This window comes from Sapajus apella, unplaced genomic scaffold (assembly GCF_009761245.1).
Source record: "Sapajus apella isolate SASKATOON/1434 unplaced genomic scaffold, GSC_monkey_1.0 scaffold8, whole genome shotgun sequence".
In the NCBI taxonomy this organism is placed as follows: Eukaryota; Metazoa; Chordata; class Mammalia; order Primates; family Cebidae; genus Sapajus; species Sapajus apella.
The window spans coordinates 31,464,395-31,492,290 of NW_022436948.1; positions in this window are offsets into that span (position 1 = coordinate 31,464,395).

Genomic DNA, 27,896 nt, shown 5'->3' on the forward strand with positions numbered 1-27,896 from the left:
AAGCAATTTAAAGAAAATGTGGGTTGAAGGGAGGAATAACTGCCTTGATGATGTTTTTGCAGGTTACTTTTATGATAATTTTATTTAGCAGTTGCTGTCTCTCAAAATATTGTATGATTTTAGAAATAATGGGTCATGTATATTCCTAGATCAAGACATTCACTCCAGTATATGTTATCAAAGATGATTCCATCTTGAATTTGAAAAGCAGACCAGGGACACTGGCTTCCTTATTATTGGAAATAAATTGAAATGTAGAAATATATTAATATGTTTATAAAATTTATGTGTGTATATAATTTTTCAAGGAATTTCTATACATAAATATATATAGATAAATTCACTTAAAATATACATTTTCATATTACTGTATATATAAGCTTATTTCTAGTTAACATACAGCATGGAACAATTACATTTCAAAATTTAAATTCTATGATTAGATGCATTTAACAAAATAATAATGCTAATGCTGATGCTGCTGATAAATGCTATTTGAGTTGACTTAAGCATATGAGGAGATAAATAAATTAGATTTTTGGCAAGAATTGCTCTCTGTTTCCTAATAAGGGCTTGCTCCGTTTAATTTCTAACAAGGTCATCATCTAATCCTCAGTGAATCTGCAATATAAGTTTTAAAAGTCAGTAACAGATTTGTTGTGTCAACTGCAAACTTGCCTGTTTTGTGAGTTGATAGTCTAAGGTTGAATTATTTATTCATCTATTAACAATTTAATTAAATGGAGAGTACTATTTTTATATTCACTTGTTCAGTTACAACTGATTTATTATTATTTTTTTGAAACAACAGAGTCCCATTCTGTCGCCCAGGCTGGAGTGCAGTGGCATGATCTCTGCTCACTGTAACCTCCGCCTCCTGGGTTCGAGCTATTCCCATGTCTCAGCCTCCCGAGAAGTTGGGATTACAGGTGCCCACCACCACACCCAGCTAAGTTTTGCATTTTTAGCAAAGGCGAGGTTTTGCCATGTTGGCCATGCTGATCTCGATCTCCTGACCTCAGGAGATCAGTCTGCCTTGGCCTCCCAAAGTTCTGGGATTACAGGTGTGAGCCAGTTACAATTTCTTACTTCCCTGTACCTATGAGGTAGTGTTTATTATGCTATGAGATAACCTCCATGGGGCTGTGTGAAGAACAATTTCAACACCAGTGAGGGACCCAATTTTACCCTTTCTTCAGCTCCAGTGAAGGCGTCTCCCTGTCTCACACAGTTTTAATAATAAGAAGCAATCATCAACATAAAAAGGCAGGCTGGTCAGAGGTCCCCTCCCATTCTCTGTCTTCCTCTTAGTCTTGTCTCACCTCTACCTCTTAGTCTCCATTCCTTTAGTAATCCCCTAAGGTCCACAGAGAACACAAGAGGTAGCAATGAAAGCTGTGCTGAGCCACAATGTGGCCAAGACATAAACGGACTAGATGCTCACAGCAGGCAGAAATTCAAGAGGAAGCCCACTGCTCATTATGATACTCACTTCCCTGCCCACGTTTCTGTGCACTTGGACTGTGCAGCACGTCTTCTAGAGTGTCTCTTATTTTTCACTTCCTGACACATGGTTGCATTATATATATATATATATATATATATATATATATATATATACACACACACACACACACATTCCTGACACATGGTTGCATTATGTATATATATATACACACATACATTAGCAATAGGTTTAGACTTGGGACTTGCTTCTAAATGTGAGCAGCAGTGATATGTGAAATATGACGAACCGGGACTCAATTCTCCATGTTGTCTTCTTAGTTATGACCTTGAAAACTTTTTTCCACCTGGATCTTCAAATAGATACAGTGAGTATTCTAGTAACTTGCATGGTCATGTAAAAGAGAAATAACCTTTCATTGGATGAACCAGTGATAATATGTAAAGGCTATAATAAGTATCCTAGATGGAAAAATGTGTATTCATGCCAGACGTGAAATAAATACTCAATAAATGTGTTTTCTCACTTGTAACTCAAGCAACATATTTCATTTTTAAGCAAGAAAAGACTTTAGATAGTAATTCTAGCTCTTAAATCTGTTTCCTATGTAAAATGGACAAAGATCAATTTTTAAAAATCAATTTTTAATAACTTTCTGAAATAAATACCAATATTGTGTGAACATTCTGTTTTAATGTTAAAACACTGACAAACTATGATGCTTAGCTTCAATTCCATTTGATTTTATTTAAGCTGCAACATTTCAAAAAGTAAAATTTGAATTTGCCATGCACCAAATTCTATGTTGAATTCACGATAATTAAATGATGTGTAGGCTCTGTATTTAGGCATTAAAAGTAATCTAGAGAAAATTTAAAGTATATAGGAGCATATTCATAGGTTATATGCAAATATTACAGCATTTTATGTAAAATGTTTAGACATTTGCCAGTCTTCTAATCTGATGGGGGTTCTGGAATCAATCACCCATGAACACTGAGGGTCAACTGTAGTTTTCTTTCTTACAACACACACACACACACACACACACACACACACACATCCCATAGTTAAGACTAACTCAACCTTAAAATTTCAGTTCAAACATTATTTAAATTTTATCTTATTCAGATCACCATCGTGCCTCAATTTAGACAGACTCTCATTCTCCACTGTTCATAATGACCTGTCATAGAATCCATTCTCGTCTTTGTCACATATCAGTACTCATTGCTTTTCTTTTTCTTTTCTTTTTAAAATCTAGGCTGTTTGCTCCTCTGAGCAGACTGACTGACTCGTTCATTACTGTATTCCCATTACCTAACACATATCTGACAAATACTAAAAGCACAATAGATGCCAGTTAAGTGAATGGTTAATATAAACTAATATAAATAAATAAATTTTATTAAATTATCTGTTGCTTCTCAAGTGTCCTTTTCAGATTATCAATTTATTTAACAAATATTCCTTGAATGCTTACTATCTACAAAACATGGAACAGGAGGATGGAATAAAATTAATTTATGTTGTATAAAATTAAACTAGTTATTAAATTATAGTAATTAATGTTTATATTCTATCAATTAACATTTGTTGGATATTTCTGTGCGTGGTTATCCTTTTTAAAATGGAAAAGAAGGAAACAATGCCCCAATTAGGACATAGAAGGCATTGTGATATTCTTAATAAACTGAATACTATTGTAATTCATAATGGTCAATAAAGGAATTCCTTTGTCTTTACTTATTGTCTAGGGCTATGCTAGTGTGTTTATGTTTATACTCAAGTAGTTAGTGTGCAGCCCTTAAATATAGAGGATCTGTCCCTGTGGCTTAAGTCACACTTTTGATGGACCAATGTTAATCAGGAATACCTGGATTCTATTCTTGTGCTTTGCATCGTTGGCAGCCTTCCAAGATTAGAACAGATAGTGTTCTCATTAAGCTGGTGGATGAGATTATCTTCCAAACCATTGATACAGTTTATGACAAGTGGGCCTGAGAACTGACCTCAGTGGGAACGCTCTCAATATGTGACCCTAGCTTGTCCCATAATCATTGATCATCACCTATGGGTATGAACTTTCCACCAGTTATACCTTATAAAATATTCTGAATTACTTGGTGAAAAATGGCATGTGAGTCTGTATCAGAGGCCTTACTAAGATCTAGATCTATTAAAAGTCTTGCCTTTTTTTTTTAACTATCGCCATAAAAAAAAAGATGTTAAATTGTTCTGGTGTAACTAACTTTCATAAAATCATATTAAGTTATGGTTGACACCTGTGGTTTTTAAGACTATTCGGTAGCTAATAATTTTATCCTTATATCTAGTAGAAATCCAGAAATCCAAATATTAAAATTAGACTGATTAATCTTTACTTAAGATAATTTTTCTTTTTGTTAGAGACACGGTTTTGCTCTGTAGCTCAGGCTAGAGTGCAGCGGTGCAATCATAGCTCACTGCAACCTCAAACTCCTGGGCTCAAGTGATGCTCAATATCCTCTGGAGTAGCTGTGATTACAGGTGTGAGCCACCAAGTTGCCTGACCTTTTTCGTTGTTGTTGTTGTTGTTGCTTTCTTTCTTTTTGTAGAAACAGGGTCTCTCTATTTATCAAGATTGGTCATTTATCTAATATATAATTTGAAATTCTATACATCATTTTTCTATGGCAATGTGTCCATCCCATAACTCATACTTCTAAACCTCTTGTTCCGTCTCCCTGCCTTTGCCTATTGTTCTTTCCTCAATATTGCCTCTGTGCTTGATCAGAATTAGCTCCTTCCTGCTCTCATCAATATCACCAGATTTGTGTGTGTTTCTTTATTCACATATTAACTTCCCTTTGAAATGCTTGTTATTTTGAGAATAAAAACAATTCTACAGCCAAAGTGCCTAGCAAAGAGACTAGAATAGTGTAGGCACTTAATGAGTAAATACATGCTGTAGAGTTTTATTCTTAGAGTTTTCCTTGAACGTCACTTTTTTTTCCGTCTTTCCCCAAAACGCTATATCTGGTTGATAATGTGCTCCCCAGGAATCCATAGCAACAGAAAGCATTTGCACATTCTTTTCTTGCTGCAAGTGGCCAGATGCAGTTATTTTATCCTATTCTTCAGTTTATCTTGGCAGAATTTGCAGAATGTCCTTTAATACAACCATTTACTGAGCTACCCAGACATTCTTCCTCTTTCCTCAGTGATTTCAGCACCTGGTCTACATTTTCACCCTCTGCCTTGTCTCCTGCAAAGTTTATGACTATAGGATATAATTCAATCGCTTCACAGTTTTTTCACCTCCTTGACTCCAGTAATTTAATTTCTACCAGCCTCAAGCATAACCACATAACCCTCCAAGTTCAAGAACAGTGAAATGTTGTATTTTCTCATATGTGACATGCTCTTACTCTGCCTCTAACTGTGCTCATCTAAGTATTACTACATTCAGAAAGTAATTTTGGAGATACTCTTAACATGGAGAGTGTTCAAAAGGGCTTCAATGATCATCTTGTAATCAGACAAGCTGTAGCGGGAAGGAGATTTGACTGAAAGGACCTTAACGACAGTTCCAATGCCAGTGAGAGCTTTAAAACTGCCTTCCGAAAGCATTTTTTTGACTCCTCATCTAATCCCATCCTAATCTCTACACTCAGTGACTGCAAACTTATTTTCCTGAAATTTAATTCAATCCCACACAAATCTGTTGAGCATCTTTTATTTACGAGATACAATTCTAGGAACTTGGTATAAATCAGTGAGCAAACAGATAAAAGTGCTTGCCATTTTGGCATTTACGTCCTTTGCTTGAATTCTCTTGCCGAATATATTGTATATTGTCTTGTATATATTGTTGATAATATCGTGGGTTTTCTGTGTTCAACAGAATCTTAGAACCAGACAAATCACTTTGTTTTCTAGTTTATGTAAAGATTTAAAACTCAGTTTTCTGTTTAAATGAGGTGAGGTATGGAGTGACTTAGATGATGCCTAGCATGTAGTGAGTCTCATGCCTGTAATCCTAGCACTTTGGAAGGCTGAGGTGGGAGGATTGCTTGAGTCCAAGAGTTTGAGACCAGCATGGCCAACATAGCAAGACTGCATTTCCACATTAAAAAAAGAAAACTTTTCCTTACCATGATTAATATTGGTATTTTGAAGAACATAGTAAAAGTATGCATTTAAAATTATAAGTGTTCAATAAATTATAAATATTTGTTTTATCAATACTTTCGCATGGTACCTCCTTGCTGAATAATAAGCTCCCTGAAGTCAAGGATTTTCTCTCTCAATCTCTCATTTTTTGTGTGATTTCCTATATGGATGACACATCATTAACATTCAAAATGTTTTTTGCTGTATTAAATTTAGTTAAAATACTATAATTTCATCTTAATTAACTTCTAGGCTTTTATTTATTCTCAAAGTTTTTCAAAACATTTTTAACAACTACCATTTTCAGTATTTAAAAAAAGCCCAAGGAACTACATTATAAGATATCATGGATCTAAATATTACTAGGTTTAAAAAAATGTCAAATTTCACTCTTCTATTAAGAAAGTTGTGCTTGATTTTCTAATTGAGATTTACTTGAAGGATAGACAAATTATGATACATCTGAATGTTTTAGCTCAGCTTATTGAAATGAAATGTAGAATATTTTAGTGTCTAAACCTGGATTTTAGTTGAAGGAGAAGCAAATTTGAGAAATGTACTTGTAAGAGGTCATGATATATTTTTATATATAAAAAAAGATACAAATAATCTAATTTGAGGATAGTGAAATTTAGCTTCCAACCTTTCCATAGCCCAGATTTTCTATATTTGGTATGCTAATGACTAATCAAATCACAATCAGTATGCATTTTAAGCCACAATGCAAATACTGAACTTCATTTGGTGATGTAAATACATGATAATAATTATGGAAATTTTGGGGGGTGAAGGGCAGCAAATATTAGTATAACTAATGTGGTCCTTATTTGTGAGGCTCTAACTGCCTCAGTCTGCCATGAACTGCTAAGAAAGCTGTCATGCTGTCTTTATTTTTTCATTGTCCTTGTTAAAAAACTGAAAAAGTACACTCTTTGCAAATGAGCTAAACTACTTTTACAAAGTCCTTTACAGTCCTTTGCTATGCTTTTCTAGATAACTTTATGATAACTTTATAGCTACGTGGCTCAGTCTGTCCTGCTTCAGTACTCTAGGATGTCAATATGGATATTTAGAAGGGTCTTACGTAGGAATAATACATCATTTTGATAAACAAAGAATCTGATGGCCATTGTTGCATGGGACTATACTTTTAGGTTTGCTACAACATGATAATTCAGCTTTTCTTTTGATAGTGTGAGATTTATTTTTCAACACTGACTGATGACAATAGCCTGTCTCTGAAGGAGTTAAAGCTGTCTGCTAAGGAAGGCAGTGTTTTATCTCTGTAGGAGCCATTTACTGCACTGTCTTCCACCTTGAATTAGAGGTGGGCAAGACAATCTTATCAATAGTTCAAAGCAAACCCATTTTTGGATTTCAAATTATGAGATAGCACTATATATTGCAGAGTTACCTCTCTCACATTGTTTCAAGTTGTTTCCACAATTCTATAAATTAGATTAGATATTTGTTAGATGAGAAAACAGAGACATAGTTAAATCACCTTGGTCATTTACCTTAGTAGACAAGCTCTCAAATTGTTTTCTTTATTTTTAGTCAGAAGGTTATATTTTTTCCATAGGATGATATTAACAGGTACTATAATATACAATGTATTATGAAGTTTAAGCATTAGAGAAATACATAATACAGGAAGAGAAAGACCCACATGATCACCTTCCCCTTTCAATAACTGTTTTCAGTTCATTTTCCTCCTTTTTCTACACATAATATCTATATATATGTTCATTCTTTTTACTATTTACAAAAATGTATGGATTCTATTCTCTACATACTATGAAAAAATTGTTAGAATTTTTACCTGCCCTTGGTAATAAGGTGAAGAATAAAATTATTTCTTTGTGATTGTATGTTTTCATATGTGTGTTTGGATTATTTTAATTTTTTTACTACTAATAAAAATGTTGCAATAAGAATTCTTGCTTACAGTTTTTTAACTCTTAGGTAAGCTTTTAATTTACAAAATGTAGTATGTATCAATAAGTAATATGTAGTTGAATAATTACATATATATTTTATTCATTGTACTATGTGAAATAAATATATTATTTCATTCAATTCCTGAAAATACACAAGAATTATTGACTAAATGGCAGAAGATGATTTAAAAAATTAAGATCACATTTTTCTAAATTTAATCTGTGAAAATACCTTTGCAACTTTTTTGAAGTAAATTGCTCAATTTGTGTGTATTTGAATTGTTTAGTAAACCAAATGAAAACATATTTATCAAGTATTCACAATGGAAAATGTACAAGCTACTCACTTGTGGTGAAAGGGAAGAAAAGGAGAAAAAAGATTTATTTAATCTTTATTATGCTCCAATCATTGTGTGAGACCTTTTTTACTGACATTTTGTAATCTGCAGACCATTATGCACTTTATGAATTACTATTAATTTTATTGTAATGTAATCCAATGCTTCAAATGTAAAATAAATGAATAAGCAGATAAATCAAACTCAAGTTTACAAAGTTTGTAAGTGGCAAAGTTGAGATTTCAACCAAATATCTAATCCTCAGATTAAAACTATTCTTTTTTCACCATATTGCATGTGATATGAGGCAAAGACATGAAATATCTTGTTACTAAACAGCCTATTATCTACTTTGCTTGTTAATGGCACATCTATACAGAGAGATATAGATATGATATATGGTTTCTTATAACAGTGGGGTTTTGTGAATTTAATTATACATTTTTTTCCTGTAGAAAGAAATCTAATTCAACTGATTCATTTTTTTTCCATGAAATACATTAGGGTAAAAGTGTCAATGTTGCAAACTTGGTCAGAGACATCATTTTAGAATCCAAATATTAAGTTTCTGTATAAAGCTAAAAGTAAAAATGCAATCTTTTTAATAAGTCCAGGTGATGACTAACATTGCGGAGAATGTTAACATGAACATTAATAAAATACTTTGCAGAGCAAAACAATCAAGGAGGATTTGTCACGAATTAGAGCAACATGATGAAGCATAACATAGGCAAAAATCACTCCTTTATTTATTACAAATAGCTCAGAGTGGTTAATGAGGACTCCTATCATAGCCTGATAAATGTTAAATCGTCAGTTCAGCTTCTGCATATTCAGTAGAATCCGCTGTTTATTACACAATCACAGCGGCTGTTTTTTTTCTCCCATACTTGGAAATACCCAGTAAATATCAAGAATTTATATTTACAGAGAGATCTTCTTTGAAATCTTATATGTATTTATTTCATCTTAAGAAATATTATAACAGTTGATCACATATTGCATAAACTCCTCCACGGCAGTGAACTGCACATTCATAAGTGCCAGAATCCCACTGAGGGAAGATTTCTGTGAAAGCATGCATTCGTTGCAGACATGGACAGCTTATTTCCCAAGAAATATTCATTTACTATAATATCAGGGTTTTTATTTGTAACAAACACCTGTACATTTATTAGAGTAAGACACTGTATTTAAAGGAAACTTACCCTAGCAATCATAATGCAGAAGCAGTTAATGACAGGTGTCTTTTAAAAGTAAAGCGTTGAATGTCATTAAACGAAAGCAATTCACATCCCTCTGACTAAACTGTGTAACCATCAGTAATTCTTCCACAGTTTTAGACAGGTGCTATTACACATTGAAAGCAAAGGGGTAATAATGCCTTCGTGAAGTTTGCTTTAATCTTTGTTTCTTACTCTTGCGTCATTGAGTAGTATAAAACATTAGCCCACAGTGTGTACATTTTAGAAAAGAGTTTATTCTAGTCACTGTTAAGCATCTCGAGTGTATTCCCACACCTACCACCAAAAAGACTAATTCGAATTTCAACTGGAACTCTTCTTACCCACACCTACCACCAAAAAGACTAATTCGAATTTCAACTGGAACCCTTCTTACCCACACCTACCACCAAAAAGACTAATTCGAATTTCAACTGGAACTCTTCTTACCCACCAAATCCTCCGGATTTTGGAAGACCTCACGATGTGATTGAGATATAAGGACCCTCTGACACAGATTAACATTTTGCAATTGGTCAGACAGTAGAAATTGATTGAAGAAGGAGGATACTGTTTGTATGGAAATAACCTTATTTGCCTTTCTTTTACCCTTTACATTTTTTCCTTTGAAAAATATACCAACTATAAAGCTTAATGCTCACGAAAAATTGAGAAACAAAAGGAAAGGTAAAGAGAAGAGATTTTTCTTTTAGTTGTACTTTGGGTTCTGGGGTACATGTGCAGAACATGTAGGATTGTTGCATAGGTACGTACATGGCAATGTGGTTTGCTGCCTCCATCCCCGACACCTATATCTGGCATTTCTCCCCATGTTATTTCTCCCCATGTTATCCCTCCCCAAACTCCCCACCCCCCGCTGTCCTTCCCCAAGTCCCCCACAACAGATCCCAGTGTGTGATGTTCTGTCCCTGTGTCCATGTGTTCTCATTGTTCAACACCCACCTATGAGTGAGAACATGTGGTGTTTGATTTTCTGCTCCTGTGTCAGTTTGCTGAGAATGATGGTTTCCAGGTTCATCCATGTCCCTACAAAGGACACGAACTCATCGTTTTTGATGGCTGCACAATATTCCATGGTGTATATGTGACACATTTTTCTTGTTCAGTCTCTCTTCGATGGGCATTTGGGTTGGTTCCAGGTCTTTGCTATTGTAAACAGTGCCAAAATGAACATATTTGTGCATGTGTTTTTATAATAGAACGATTTATAATCCTTTGGCTATATACCCAGTAAGGGAATTGCTGGATTAAATGGAATTTCTATTTCTAGGTCCTTGAGGAATCACCACACTGTCTTCCATAATGGTTGAACTAATTTACACTCCCACCAACAGTGTAAAAGTGTTCCTATTCCTCCACAGCCTCTCCAGCATCTGTTGTCTCCAGATTTTTTAATGATCGCCATTCTAACTGGCGTGAGATGGTATCTCAATGTGGTTTTGATTTGCATAAGAGACGAGATTTTATAGTAAAATACCTGGTTTCTGACTCTGACCAGCTGTATGACCTTGAGCAATTTCGTAACCTCTGGAACTGTAGCTGAGTACCAGTATGGGGATTAACAAGCCAAAATAAGCCAATGTAGAGATTTCTCTGTAGCTGTTGGTCTGGCATTAGGCTTCCTCTGAGAACATGCAGCTAAAGCCCTCATGTGTCCATTACAACGTGCCTAGGTCCAGTGCAAACCTTATGGTCACATTGGTGCACTTTTGCATTAAGGTTTTGGGTCTTTTCCTGCTATTAATTCTCTTCGACTTACAATGACCATCCAGTGCCTGAGATCTCAACAGCCCAGAAGAATCTCTCCGGATAAATGTGTGAATAGTTGTGCACTGTGCCCAAAATCTTCATTTCTCCCATGAGGACCTGGGAGTTATAGGTGGTAGCTGGCAGTGAAACAAGTGCATATGCTTAAGATTTGTCAGTGCTCATTGCATTCAGCACCCTACCATGCCATGGCATGCAGGAGCAAAGACAGACTTGAACAGCAGGAAAACTCCTGCCTTCACTTGTCCCTTGGAAGGCTCCCTGTGTAACTGTGTAACAATGCTATAGGGCAAGAAACATGTGATCTGAGCTGAAGTAGGATTCTCTGAGAAGACAACATTCAAACACTTCTAACTATTGCGAGACAGAGTGCATCTTTAAACCATATGTAATATTATGGCTTATGTGTACGAACACATGTAAGCAACACAAACCTGACCTTCTCTATGCCCTGCCCTGATGAGGAGAGACTGCATGCTTTTATTCAGTTCTATGCATTAAAAAAATTGTTTAAAAATTATGTATGCATTACTTTGGTAATATGAAAAACAGAATAATATAAAGTTTATTATAAATCCAGTGAAACCAATTTGTCTCTAAGAATGTTTCACCCAGTCTCCTCAAATCATGATTAAAGAAGAGTTTGGTAATATCATCATCAGCACAGGATAAAATGGATGTTTGTTTAAATATTTCTTAAAAGCAGCTATCTATCTATCTATCTATCTACCTACCTACCTACTTATCATTATCATTTATGGAGTGACTAAGATGAAATTTGGGCTTTTGTTAAACTGTAGCTCATCTAAGAATGGACATCACACTACTATATGAAAATGGCTGATAGGACAGGTGATGGGGTTCACTGGGTGATATGGTTTGGTTCTGTGTTCCCACCCAAATCTCATCTACAATTGTAAAACCCATGAATTTGGGGAGGGGCCTCATGGGAGCTGATTAGGTCATGGCAAATTTCCCCCTTGTTCTTGTGATAGTGAGTGAGATCTCACAAGATCTGGTTGTTTGAAAATGTGTGGCACTTCCCCCGGTGCTCTCTCTTGCCTGCCACCATGTAAGATGTGCCTTGCTTCTCATTTGCCTCCAACCATGATTCTGTTTCCTGAGGCCTCCTCAGCCATGTGGAACTGTGAGTCAACTCTTTTCCTTATAAGTTACTTAGTCTCGAGTAGTATTTTTGTAGCAGTGTGAGAACAAGCTAATACACTGGTCATGTCTTTTGACCAACAGTTGTGCCCATACCTACTAAAATGCATTTGTATAAGAGCTAAGCAGTTCTTTTTTTTTTTTAACTTACTTTTTATATTGCAGTTAATTGTTTGACATAAGTGTTTGGGAACTAGTGCAGAACATTCTCATATACCTATCACCAGGCTTTCCCTAATGTTGAAAACTTATAGAATCATTGTACAATTATCAAAATTATAAAATTAACCAATACTATTATACTATAAGATATACATGAATTTCACCAGTTATTTTACTACTATATTTTATATTTCTGCAAACAATCCAATGTTCTGTACTACATTTAGTTGCATGTCTCTTTAGTCCCCTCCAAGCTGGGACAGCAAGCACCTCAGGCTTTCCTGTCTTTAAAGATGCTTTGAGTAAGTACTAACCAGTTATTTTGTAGTGTGTCCCTTAATCTTGGGTTGTCTGATATGTGCTCATGATTAGATTGAGGTTATATATTTTTGACAAGAACACCATGGAAGTGTTTTGTTTCCTTGGTGCATTGTATTTGCGGGGGTACCTCACGATGATATACCTTATTAATGTTGTTAGTTTTGATATTTTGGTTATGTGGTATCTGCTGGGTTTCTTCAGATAAAGTTATTTTTCACTTTGTAATTGATAATATATTTTGAGGAAATACTTTACAATACTTTTAGGCTATGCAAATATCTGTGTTTTCCTTGAACTTTTGCTCCTTCATGTCATATCTATCAGTGGATATTTTTCCTATAACAGTTATTAATGTAGTGTTTACCCATGGTGATTTTCTATCTCTTTCATTTCTTCTGCATTTAAAAATATTTGAATTCATCTCTAATGATGAGCTTTTTCTTCTCTAAAATGTGTGTATTTATTTTAACTATGTACATTAGTATGGAGTCCTGAATATGGTGGGATGCTGAAAATCTACTCCTCTCCAAAAACGGATATCCATGTCCTCATGCCTGTGCATTAATAATGGTTCTGCAGCCAGAGAGCCAATAGAAAATGACACACACACACACACACACACACACACACACACACACACACCCCTTTTTTTGGCTCACATGATTTATTATAAGGTATTTGCTTACATACTTATGGACACTTAGAAGCCCCATGATTGTCATCTGCATCATAAAACCCAGGAAAACTGGAGGTATCATTCAGGTCCCAAAACCTGGAGCTTCAAGGGCAGAAGATAGATGTCCCAACTCAGCAAGGTAGGTAGAGTTAATGTGACCTTCCTTCACCATTAATATCAATTCAGGCCAGTAACGAATTGAGTGTTGCCCACCCATACTGGGGAGGGCCATCCACTTACTTATTCTACCAACTCAATGCCTGATCATTTTCAGAAATGCCCCACAGGCAAACACAGAAATAATGTTTAACCAGGTTCTGGAAATCCTGTTACTGAGACAAGTTGACACATAAAAATTAACTATCATACCCTGGAGGTTAATTATATCTTACATGGCCAAAATAAGGGATTACAGTAAGGATGTTGAGATGATAAGATTATCCTGGATAATCTCAGTGAATCCTAAATGTGATTACATGTATTCTTTCAAGGGAGCGAGTAAGACAGAGACTTCACACTTACAGGAGATAAGGCAATGTGAAGACAGAACATATCTAGGTGTTCTTACTGCTATCAGGAAGCACTACTTCCTAATATTTTTCAACAGAGTTAGAAAATATGTATACTATCCCATGCATGGTTATAGGTCTATTTTTCGTGTGTATGTGTGTGTTTATTTAAAATAAAACAAGAGCTCATATTCACATCTCTGATTTCAATCCTACACTGCAGATATAAAATGGGCTTTCAGTTTCTTTTCTCTTTTTTCCTTTTTTTGAGACAAGATCTTGCTCTGTCACCCAGGGTGAAGTGGAGTGGCATGTACATGCCACATTGCAGCCTCAACATTCCTGGTTTAAGTGAGGCCTCTCTCTTCAGCCTCCCATGCAGCTGGGACCACAAGCGGGCATCACCATGCCTGACTAATTTTTAAATTTTTTTAGGTATGGGGGCTTGCCTTGTTGCCCAGGCTCTTCTCAAATTCCTGACCTAAAGCAATATTCCTGTCTCATCCTCCCAAAGTGCTGGGATTACAGGAAAGAGCCACCACCATGTACTGCCAGGCCTTCATTTTCTACGGTAGATTCACCTGTCTGTTCAATCCTATTATACACATTAGGCAGTCAGAAAATTGTTAAATCTTAACTCCGTAAGGTTTACTAATCTGACTACAAAGTATTGTAGAGTTCTTCTTTTTCCTTTTTGTTTTTCTAGTCTTCCATCTTTCCAATAAAAGTGTTTTTTTCCCCAAAAATTACTTGGCTAAGTTTTACTTTTCCATCCTCTTCAGTGTGAAAACATTATTATGTTAATCATTTCTAATACAGTTAGTTCCATATTTTACTGTTCATATCCTGCCACCTGCCCAACCCTGGTTTCTTTCAGTTATTTGTTATCATGGGCATGTGAAAAATTACTGAGGCCTAAGAGTTAAACACAAACAAACAGGTGTACTTACAGAAGTGTGGTTTCCACTGCATTCCTACTGCCCTATTTCTATTTCCCCTGCTTTCTACTCCATTCTCTGCCATTCCCTATAGGGAACAAATTTCTTGAGCTTCTAGTTGGTGCTTCCAGTATTTATTTTTCATAAATTAGAAGATCAATGCATATTAGTCCATTCTCATGCTATTATGAAGAAATAACTGAGACTGGGTAATTTATACAGAAAAGAGGTTTAATTGATTCATAATTGTGCATCGCTGAAGAGGCCTCAGGAAACTTACAATCATGGTGGAAGGGGAAGCATACATGTCCTTCTTCACATGGCAACAGGGAGAGAAATGCTGAGAATACAGGAAAAAGCCCCTTATAAAACCATCAGCTCTCATGAGAACTTACTCACTGTTATGAGAACAGCGTGGCAGTAATCGTTCCCATCATTCAATTGCCTCCCACAGGTCCTTACCAGGACATGTGGGGATTATGGTAACTACAATTCAAGATGATATTTCGGTGGAGGCACAGCCAAGCCATAGCAAATGTATTTTCTTTTACTTCTTTCTTTAATGCAAGAAACATAGGATACAATTTTTCTTTTGCATTTTTTTTTTACTTAACAATATATCATGAAAATGATCCCATACCAATTCACAAAAAAATCTGTATATTTTGTTTTGTGAATATAACATAACTTATCCAGTGATTTCTCTATATCTGAGAATTTAAATTGTTTCCAGTATTTTACAATTGTAAACAATGTTGATATGAATAACCATGTGCATATATACATATGTATATTTTCATATTTTTTGATGCATACATTTAGGGTAGATTCTTTGAAGTGAAATTGCTTGGTGAAAAAGTAATTGCATGATATCTTATTTTGTTATGTATCACCAGAATTCTTTTCAGGCAATCAGATTCCATAATCCATGCTCAAAACTATCAAATATAATACATAGGAACAAAGGGTTTGGTTTTCTGAATACAGAAGATTATTTATCTGGAAACATAAGAAACAAACAAATAGCAAAGCTATACAAAAGACATTTTTAAATGTCTGTTCACATTTTTCAAATAAGATCATTGTAGTAATTTAAAAATGACTTGCTACATTGCTTAATGTATGATAATGGTATAATCCACTGGCCTATGACAATTTCTTGAGTAAATTCTTTGTGAACTAATGCGCATAATATAGATGAGTCTTTGAATCATAGAGAATATAAATAGTGATTTGTCTTGCTGGTATTTTAAGCTCCAATAGTCTCTGTTGGCTGGAATATTTAGGAAGCCAAAAACAGCAAATTATTGAATTGCAATTATGTTAATATAAATAATATATCCAATCTCTTAGCCAAGATAACGTAATGCAACAAAAACTCAAGAAAATTCATTTAAAAGTTGTTTGGGGCTAGATCAAAACTTTTCAAATACGTAACTCCTTTTTGTTAATAATACCTAAGTTTGTGAATGATTAGTCAGATTGGAGAGGACCTGGATTATATAGGCAAATAAGTTGTCACTGCAGTAAATGGTTACATGATAATCAGGAATAAAGCCCTCAGGTTCTTTTGATCATGTTACTTTTGTAGCACATAGAACTTTTATAGCACATAAAAAGTTGATGTGGAAAGAGAAGACGTCATCCATCTCAGGAGACCAAGGACAGCACAGGAGCAACCTGAGATGAAAAGAAACACAAATCAAGTGGGCAGTCCAGGGTAAAGGCAATGCAGCATGATCCTGAGATGTCAGAAGGCTGCATTCAGCAGGAAGTATGAAACATTCCACTTAGTGCTTTTAGAGCTTTTCATGAAAAACTGAAGTGATGGGAGGGCATTTTCAGTGTGGAGAGTGGTCACTAGAAACATTTTTATTGTTGACACTGTTATAGAATAAATAAACGTAATATAGCCTGGAGAAAGGGATTATAATACTTTAATTGAATAGTTAGATAATGGTTATTGAATCAAGGAGAATTTTGAACTTATGAAGAATTACTAACTGCTAAGAATTACTCTTCTAATTAATTATATCAGCATGTATCAAAAAATAATTTCAAATTTTCTTCTGAAATACTTTAAGACTTTAAAAAATAAATTTGTATTTAAATTCCTACATACAATAAATAAAATATTACAATAAAAATTATATTAAATGACTGGGTGCCTTGGCTCACATCTATAATCCTGGCACTTTGGGAAGCTGAGACAGGTGGCTCACTTGAGGTCAGGAGTTCATGAACAGCCTGGCCAATGTGGTGAAATCCGTTCTCTATTAAAAATACAAAAATTAGCAGAGTGTGACGGTGCACGCTTGTAATCCCAACTACTTGAGAGGCTGAGGCAGGAGAATCACTTGAACCCAGGAGGCAGAGGTTTCACTGAGCTGAGATTTCACCACTGTACTCCAGCCTAGGTGACAGAGCAAGACTCCCTCAACAACAACAACAAAAAGCTCTTGTAAAATATTTATTCATGTTTTTTATTTTCCTTTACTACTGGCAGTCATGAAAATTTGTACAATCACTTGTCTATATTTAGAAATATTTCAGATGGACAAAACCTGGACCAGAAATTACACTTTTATATATAGTCTTAAGAGTATACCAAATATGAAGAAAGGTGTCCCTATAAGAAATTTCATTTTAACTCCAACAGAGAAAAACTAGAAGAGTATACCAAATATGAAGAAAGGTGTCCCTATAAGAAATTTCATTTTAACTCCAACAGAGAAAAACTAGAAATCATCTAAATATCTAACACCAGGAGAATAGATCAATGTTTTGGGGCACATTTATATAACTGGAATAGTATATAGCAGTTAAAATAAAAAACTGAAACTACATAAATCACAAACAAATATTTTAGCAAAATAAGAAAAATCAAGTGGTACAATTGTGACCATAGTACGATAGCACTTACAGAAACTTTAAAAGAGGATACAAAGAATACATACACGTGTATGAATTATTGAATATGTTGTGCAGTATGCAATTATAAATAGTGAATTAGAAATGTTTACTTCTCAGGAGTAAAGGAAGAGAGTGGAGTCTATTTGAGGCACATAAAGGGCTGAACTTTATCTGTAAATTTTATTCATTAAAAATATGATATGAGTATTGCTATAGACTGAATGTTTATTTCCCCTAAATATGTTGACTATTAAGCCCAGTGTGATGTTATTTAGGTGTGAAGCTTTGGAGGATGATTAGGCCATGAGATCATGAATGAGATTAGTGCTCTTGTAAATGAGAGCTCGGAGAGCTCCCTGTAGCCACTACTTTCTAAGGACACAGAGAGAAGACAGCTGTTTATTAATTAGGGAATGGGCCCTCATCAAATGGATTCTGCCAGTGCTTTGATGTAGGATTTTCCAAGCTCCAGAACTGGAAGAAATAAATTTCTGTTGTTTTTAAACAACCCAGTCTACAGCCCTTTGTTACAGCAGCTCAGATGGACTAAGACAAACGTAAAAAAAAAAATTAAAAGAATTTGTACATAGTATTCATTATATAGTGATTTTTTAAAACTCCTCTAATTTAAAATGTTTTAAAGTAAACATATTTTAAAACTCCATATTTCTAGCACTTTTAATTTATTCCCAAACCTCCAGTTGAGTGTTCCCATAAAATTATATGCTCTCAGTAAAACAGAGAGACATGTAAGAAATTTTAGGTCCCATAAGATTTGATTTTTTCACCAGAATTTATGTCTATGACAATTACTTAAAAATGTTACAAAAACTGATCTTTGTGGCTGAAATTAGAAGATGCAATTACTTATTTTTTGTCTGTCATATTCTGTTCATTGATAGTAGATTATAAATAATAGTTGACCTACAATAGTAGATAATATTTGTACTAATGATTGTATCCTATAAAATTTTGGTGTGATTTAATATGTTGATTTTAAAATAATGATCTATATCTATATACCTATAGCTATCTATATGTGTAAGTATACATATGTATGTGTGCACATATACATATATAAAAAGTATATGTATGTATACATAAAATATAATTATCAGCCAGCCTGGAAATCAATTTTAGAGTGGTAAGAAATTAACTTCTCTTAAAAAATGTTATAGACAGTGCACCAAGAAGATGATTAAGAAGGTATTATATCAATATGTAAAAAAGATGAATGAAAAATAAATTAGTATTTTTGAATATTTAGGGAATTGTTCACTAAGAACTTTTATTAGAATTTAAACATATGGTTTGTTTTTTTCAATGTTTAAGGGTCAAATTTGAAATTGAAAATGTAAGGATTATAGAATAAATTCGCTAGCTCAAGTAAAAAAGAGAATTCCAAGTATGGAAACCATACTGGCATGCTAAAATGAAATTTGGCATATCAAATTGTCGTGATGTAAGACCTTAAAACCACAACTCCTAATAAAATTGCTACCAAAAGATTTTTAATATAGGCTCCATGCAATCCTTAGTATAACTGAGTTTTTATTTTGTGTATCTAAATATCATAAAAGGAAATTAAGCTTTAATATTTCAGAATATACTTAATCAATTATGTTTTCCATTTGGAATTAGTTGCCAGGAATTTTTTTATCATCAACTTGTAATTCACCTTTGAATGTATTTACTGTTACACTTAAGGCATGGCATGTCTTTTTTGTCCATATTTCATAATTGCGAGAGTTTAGATTGTCATCCATTTTGTGGCTCATATTTTAAAGTGTGTAGATAGAGATATATTTCAGGCATTTGAGGTTTTTGCAAATGCATCATGATGATAAATGTCATTTATATATAGGCAATACTTATTTCACTTGGAATCGTAAAATAGAATGCAAGCTGTTATTCAGCATGCAAAAGAGTATTACCAAGAGATAAGAAAGGTATTACGTTCTGGAGTAGTCATTAACATGATGGTAACACTGCGTATAGACTAAAAATGTCATGACACAGCAATCAGAAGATAAAAATATATAAATGTGTAGATGTTCAGCCGTGAAGGATAATGGTACCGAACTTGCCATCCTACTGTACATAAATTTTTGCTTTGTAAACAAAATCAAAAAGGGCAATATTTATTCAACAGCTGTTTTCAGACGTTGGGAAACAACATAAAATTAACCACTAAGGGAAAGAAAAATGCACTTTAAATACAAACATACAATAAGTTAACACCGAAAGGAAGGGAGAAAACTATATCATGCAGACAGTAAACATAAGGGGGTTGATTGGCTCTATTAATATCACACAAAATCAAGCTTTAAAAAAGGAACATGACCAGGGATAAAGAGAGTCATTTTTTAAAGATCAAAGGATTAATTCATCAGGAAGACATAACAATTCTAAATACTAGGCATGGAAAACAGCTTTAAAACACATATAGCAAATCTTGACAAAGCTGAAAGGATAAACAGGCATTTCTACAACTAGAGTTAGAAACTATAGCACTCCTCTCTGTAATTGAGAAAACAAGTAAAAAAAAAAAAAGAATCTACACTTTGTGAACATTATTACTTAGCGCAAAACAATTGACATTTAAAGAATACTTCATTCAACAGCAATAAAATATACATGAGTTTCAAGAGCACACCTACTATTTTTCATAAAAGATATATACGTATAGGGCAATAAAGCAAACCACAACAAATGTAAAAGGTGGAAAATTACACTGATGTGTTATGTGACATATACATAAAGATAATCCGGATTGGAAAAGATGATATAAACATTTTCTTTATTTGAAGGAAATATAATGTGTACATAAAAAAAAACTTACGTTTTTAGGAAAAAAAAATACTACTAGAACAAATATTTGAGTTTAGCAAAGTCCCTGGATGAAAGATCAAGCCGGGTGTGGTAGTTCACCCCTGTAATCCCAGTACTTTGGGATGCTGAGTCAGATGGATCACTTAAGGTCATGAGTTCAAGACCAGACTGGCCAACATGATAAAAACCCGTCTCTACCTAAAATACAAAAATTAGCCAGGTATGTTGGTAAGCACCAGACCTGTTATCCCAGCTACTCAGTAGGCTGAGGCAGAAGAATTGCTTGAGCTTGGGAGGTGGAGGTTGCAGTGAACTGAGATTTTGCCACTGTACTTCAGCCTGGGTGACAGAGTGAGATTTCATCTCAAAAGAAGAAAGAAAGAAAGAAAGAAAGAAAGAAAGAAAGAAAGAAAGAAAGAAAGAAAGAAAGAAAGAAAGAAAGAAAGAAAGGAAGAAAGGAAGAAAGGAAGAAAGGAAGAAAGGAAGAAAGGAAGAAAGGAAGAAAGGAAGAAAGGAAGAAAGGAAGAAAGAAAGAAAGAAAGAAAGAAAAGGAAGGAAGGAAGGAAGGAAGGAAGGAAGGAAGGAAGGAAGGAAGGAAGAAAGAAAGAAAGAAAGAAAGAAAGAAAGGAAAAAAGGAAGAAAGAAAGGAAGAAAGAAAGATCAATATACAATATTCAGTAGGATTTTTATGTTTCAGCAATAAAGAAAATAAATTTCAAATAACTATAATAACATCTAAAAGTTAAAGATTTAAGTTATATTAAAATAAAACAAATACAAAAATTTTTAAGTGTTTAGAAATTAAACATTGCAAGTCTACGAAATTCACAAGTAAAATGATAGCTCAAGGGAAATTAGAAAATATTTTACCTCAGCATTGAAAACAGCCTATTAGAAATTATGAGGTGCAAATAATACAGTGCTGAGAGAGAAACTGATATATTTAAATGCTTCATTAGAAAAGGGGAAGTGTCTGAAATTAATGTTCTAATCTTCTGCTTTAACCTCACCTTCCAAAAAAGGGAAAAAAGGAAAAAAAGAAAGAAAATTAACTCTGCGTAAATAAAAAGATGAACTCGATAATAGTGGACACCATGAACTCAAAATTAGATAAACAATGGAGAAAATTAATGAAGCCAGTGGCTAGCACCAGAAAGAGCAAATTTTACTGTATATAAATTTAAAAATAAAAGAAATAACAATTTCAAATGCTAGAATTGGTTCTATGATAATGTGTTTTAGTGTAATTTATATCTCATGAACAAATCCCATGTTAGAATTTCTACTTTTTTCTGCCTTTCCACTTTGCCCCATCTTGGCTTGTAACTCCTGTCATGGGATGTTTGTGTCTCAGGAAAAGGACTCAGTTCAGCCACGCCATCCCCCTACCTACTCAGTTGAATACAGGCACAGATTTGGCAGAAAAAGACTGCTGGGAAGTTTTTAGTTTTTAAGATTTGTGTGTTAAGCTTCAACGCTCCATTTATTATACTAACAAAATAATTGTTTAAAAAGTGTTGATTTTCTTTTGACAAGGTACTTTTGCATGTTTTTATTAGAGTCCCACTGTATCTCTGTGAATAGGATAAGGCAAGTCATACTATTCCTCCTTTATGGAGAAAAAAAGTAAGGCTCAGTAAAATTATCCAAGATCAGTAAGATGGTAACTAGAAAAGACTCAGTACTCCGCTGTAATTTCCAGCTTTGTTCTTTTCCTACTTGCTGGTAAAATTCTAACAAATCTTGATCATTCCAGCTAGGTCAGTGCATTTTTTATTAAAAAAAATAAAAATTCAGGACTGTGAATGTATTGTTTGGAAAGCATAGGAAATATTCTGTATTCTCTAGAGTTTTAGAATCTGGATGTTCACACAAAAATGAGCATGAAAATGGTGGGAAAGAACATTCCACAAAGACACAGGAAGCCCAGGGTCTATTTTTCATTCTTTTGTTTATTTTTTTTTCTTCATAGACAACTTAACTACTGCTATGCATAATAACATGGATGAATCTCAAAAGTACAATAACCAAGAATCCAGGCATATAAAGTTTAGTTCACTTGATTTCATCTATGAGATATTCTAAAACAGGCAAAAGTAGTTGAAGGCTGTTGAAATTGAAAGAGTGGTTAACTTTGGAGGAAATACAGGCTGGAAGATCATAAGATAACATGATGGTAACATGTTAAATCCATTTAACATACAGTAAGTTAAATCAAGAGCTTGATTGCTTGATTTTGATTGATTGATTGCTGATAAAATTCTGTGCCTGAATTAGGGTGATGGTTATGAAAGTATATTCATTTGTAAAAAGTTGTTGAGGAATATGTTTAAGATTTGTCTATTTTACTATATCTGTATGTTATATGTTAATTGAAAAGGTTATAAAAAGCTGTGTTTTTTGTAATTAATAGATCTGATAAACCTCTAGATGGACTAGGAAACAAAAAATATATAAAAGTCATCAGTATCAAGAGTAAAAGAGCAGATATCAGATGGTTCCAAAAGTCATTAAAATATAGTAAGGAATTTAATAATTTTTATCAATAAACTTGAAACATTAGATGAAATGGACAAATTCCTAGAAAGATATAAACTTATAAATTATCTGTGTTATAACTAACACAGGAACAAATACAAAACTTAGATTACCACATATCTATTAGAGAAATTGAATTCATAACTAAAAAACCTCTCCCACGAAGATAGCATCAGGGCCAGATGTCCTCAATGATGAATTGTCACCCAACAGTTAAGGAATAAATCAATGTACACATGGACACAGGGTGGGGAGCACTACACACTGGGGTCAGTTGGGGGGAAATAGAGGAGGGACGGTGGGGGATGGGGAGCTGGGGAGAGATAGCAAGGGGAGAGATGCCAGATGTAGGTGATGGGGAGGAAGGCAGCAAATCACACTGCCATGTATGTACCTATGCAACAATCTTGCATGTTTTTCATGTGTACCCCAAAACCTAAAATGCAATAAAATAAATAATGGAAAAAAAAAGAAACAAGATTAAGAGGCACTTTCTAATTCATTTTAGGTGATTTACATAGTCCTGATAACCAAAACAAAGAAGAAAATTATAAAACAGATTCAAAACCCTTTACAAAATATTAGGAAGGTGAATTCAGCAAAACATAAAATTGTTAACACAGCATGACCAAGTGGGATTTATCCTAGGAATGCGAGATTTGCTTAACCTTCAAAAATCATACAAAAAATAATACACATTATTAATATAATAATGAGAAAAAATTATAATTTTCTCAAAAGATGTGGCAAAAGCATTTGAAAAAAATGTTCATTTATAATAAACAACAACAAAAAAACCTTCTTAGCCTACTAGGAATAGAAAGATAGTTTCCCCATTTGAGAAAGACCATTTAAAAAAAAAATACTATAGCTAACATCAAACTTAATGATGAGAGACTAAATGAGTCCCTTCATCCACTCACTCTCTTGGGAAGAAGACAAAAAACTCAATTTTTACCACTTTTATTCAACATTATGCTTGAGTGTCTAGTAAGTTTAGAAGGCATATTAAATGGAATTACAATTGCCTTTGAATATGATGTAATTTTATATGTAAAAACTTCTAAAATATCGACAAAATACCTATCATGCAACATGAACAAGTATTTGAGATTAACAAAGTCACAAAGATACAAGGTTAATATGTAAAAATCAATATTATAGCAATGAACTACTGAAAAATAAAATTTAAAATGCAAAACTACCTACAAAAACATCTAAAATCTAATGAGGGGAGGAATACCAGATATAGGTGATAGGGGGATGAAGGCAGCAAACCACCTTGCCATGTATGTACCTATGCAACAATCCTGCATGATCTGCACATGTGCCCCAGAACCTAAATTACAATTAAAAATAAATAAATAAATAAATAAATAAGAAATACTTCTGTATGAATTTAACAAGATATATGTTAGACATGTATACTGTAAATACTGAAAACTATAATATTGCTAAGTTAAATTAAAGAAGACCTAAATGAAGATAAAATATCAAGAACATTTTTTAGGAAATTAATTGTTAACATGCAAATTCTTTCCAATTTATTTATAGGTGTATTGTAACCCAAATCAAGATTTTAAAAAATAATTACTTTTTTGTAAAAATGAACAAACTGCTTATAAAATTTATACAGGGTTTCAAAGAACTCTGAACAGCCAAAACAATTTTGAAAAGCAAGGACAAATTTGAGGACTTTTAATAGCTGACATTAAGACATATTATAAAGTTACAGTAATTAAAACAAATGAGGTACCAGCATAAATACAGAAAAACACATCAATGACATTAAATAGAGAGTACCATAAGTAACCCATATGTATATGGACAAATGATTTTTTCACAAATATAATTCAGTGGAAGAAAGGATTATCTTCCTATCAAATGATGGAAAAATTAAATATCCATCTTCAAAATATGATTTTTGACTTTTGGCTTACCTTAGATACCTTAGATATAAAAATTAGTTAGAAGTTGATTAAACATCTAAAGTTTCATGCTAAAACTAAAAAACATCTAGAAGAAAATATGGGAGAAAATCTTTGTAAACTTGAGGTAGATAAAGAATCTTTAAACAGAAAACAAAAAGCAGTAACACAAAAGAAAAAAAATAAGTTGTATATTATCAGAATTAATGATTTCTGCTCTTCAATGACACTAATAAGAAATGAGAAGTAAACAACAGATTGGGAGAAACTATTTTCAGTAAATTCATGTCACAAAGGATGTGTATGTATAACATATAAAGAACTTGCACAATTCAAAAGAAAAAGACACAATATGTAATTTTAAAAATGGGCAAAATACTTGCATAAGCACTTCATAAGAGTTAACAGGGAAATGCAAATTTAAATCATGGTTAAATGGCATTAAATATTCACTTGAATGGGTAAAATTTTTTAAAAATATCATCTAAGTATTGGTGAAGATATGGAGCATAAAGAACTCAGACTTTGCTGCCAGGCATATTAACTAGTTCCTCCACTTTTGAAAATACTTTTACTATTCCTTACAATATTAAACATATAGTTATTAAAAGGGTGAACAATTTCACTAGTGGTATTTCCTCAAGGTGAATGAAAATCCATGATCGCACAGAGACTAGTAGTGAATGTTTATAGCAGTTTTATTCCCAACAGCCAAAAAAAAAAAAAAAAAAAAGAAACAAAAAACCAAAAAGCTGTCAATTAGTGAATAAACACATCATATCATATTCCAACAGGGCATCTATTTAATAATAACAAAAAATGTGCTAACAACTTATAACATGGATGAATCTCAGAAACATTAGTCTGAGGAAACGAAACCATATAAAAGAGAGTACATATAATGTAATATGATTCCTCTAGAAAAGATCAATCTGATCTATGCCAGGCATGGTGGCTCACACCTGTAATCCCAGCACTTTGGGAAACCTAGGTGGGTGAATCACCTAGTAGTTTGAGACCAGCCTGATCAACATGATGAAACCCTGTCTCTACCAAAAATACAAAAATTAGTCGGGCGCGGTGGCAGACACCTGTAATCCCAGCTACTGTGGAGGCTGAGGCAGGAGAATTACTTGCACTCGGGAGGCAGAGATTGCAATGAGCCAAGATAGTGCCACTGCACTCCAACCTGGGCAACAGAGTGAGACTCTGTCTCAAAAAAAAAAAAAAAAAAAGGAAAAGATAAATCTGAAGAAAAAGAAAAAATAAATCTGATTTCTAGCAACCTAAGCAGATCAGTTGTTGGTTGGGGGTGAACCTGAAGCAAGAATTTACAGAAAAGAAATATGAGAAAGTGTTCTGGGATGGCAGAGATCTTCTAGTTTGTGGTGGTGACTAGCCAGCTGTATATATTTGTCAACATTCACAGAGTTGTACTCTAAAATGGTTTCATTTTATTATGGGCAAATTAACCTTAATGGCATTTACTTGAAATATATAGGAGAAAAATTAGACATTAAACATATATTTAAATAGAAATGAAATGACATTTAAGCTACAAGATAAAGTTTTTATTTCAATATTTGATATTTTTATTATGATTATTATGTTGTGTTTTTTCTATTATATCTCAAAAGGTAGTTGACTGCTTGTGATTTTTAACTTTATTGAAGGACATCAAGAAACAGTTTACATTTGATTTATGTTTTAATCACACACCTGCACATAAAGCTATGGCAAGTAATTATTTTCAGAATGGGTTATCTTTGGTAATTTCCAACAGATTTCTAAGATATTAATTTGATATATGAATGGGAATTACAGAGATCACTGTCTTATGAAAAATATATCCTACCACCTGAAAAATGAATCAGGCCAAAGTCTGTCCTTGCTAAAACAGGTGAGAAAAGGTGTTATTCCTAAGTCCTTCCATGTTCTTTGTCCTATTGTCAGTCCACAGAGAATTAGGCAAACTTGTAAAAACATGGTAATTCCTTGGAAATAAAAATTCATCTGTCACATAACATTTCATAGTGTTAGCTTCATTCTGAAACATGGGTAGCTTTAGAATTGCGCATGTAGGATATGGCTCTTGAAATATTTTTGAATCTGGAAGCAAACCAGTGCTGCCAAAAGATAATTGGTTGTGCTGATTTACAGAGAAATGATTGGTTTAAGAAACTAAATAGTAAAGTAAAGCAGGCTATATTTCAAACCAAAGTTAAATCTATCCATGGACAGATAAACAGATGTGTTTATTCTAATATGAGTCTTTATGTTTATACTTGAAAAGAGCTATGCCTGCATTAAATGCAAATGAGTCACTGTTCATGAGAACAAGATGGAAGACTTTGCTTCTGAACAAAAAATCTTATAAAATAGAGTTTTTACAACGAATGTAAATAAATAACAGAAAGAAAACCAAGCATTATAAGAGTCGCAGTTTAGAAAAATGAAGAGTTAATACAGGGATGTATAGATGAATAAAAGAACAACTTGCAGTACAGTGGAAGACCCTGATAATATCTAACATTATTTTAAAGCACAGACTATGTGTCAGGCACATATATGTATTTTCTGGAATTTAACAATTATTGTGGGCACTCTACGCCTTGGGAACTTTTGTCGTTATTCTCAGTTGCGTAGAAAATGTAATTTAACCAGAGGTCATATACTTACTAGATTGCAGAGGTGGGATGATATGGTTTGCCTGTGTCTCCACCCAAATCTAATCTTGAATTGTGGCTTCTCTAATTCCCACCTGTTGTGGAAGGGACCCAGGGGGAGGTAACTGAATCATGGAGAGAGGTCTTGCCCTTGCTGTGCTCATGATAGTGAATAAGTCTCATGAGATCTGGTGATTTGGTAAAGTGGAGTTTGTCTGCACAAGTTCTCTTGCCAGCTGCCATGTAAGACATGCCTTTGTTTCTCCTTTGCCTTCCATCATGACTGTGAGCCTTCCCCAGTCATCTGGAAATCATGAGTTCATTAAACCTCTTTCCTTTA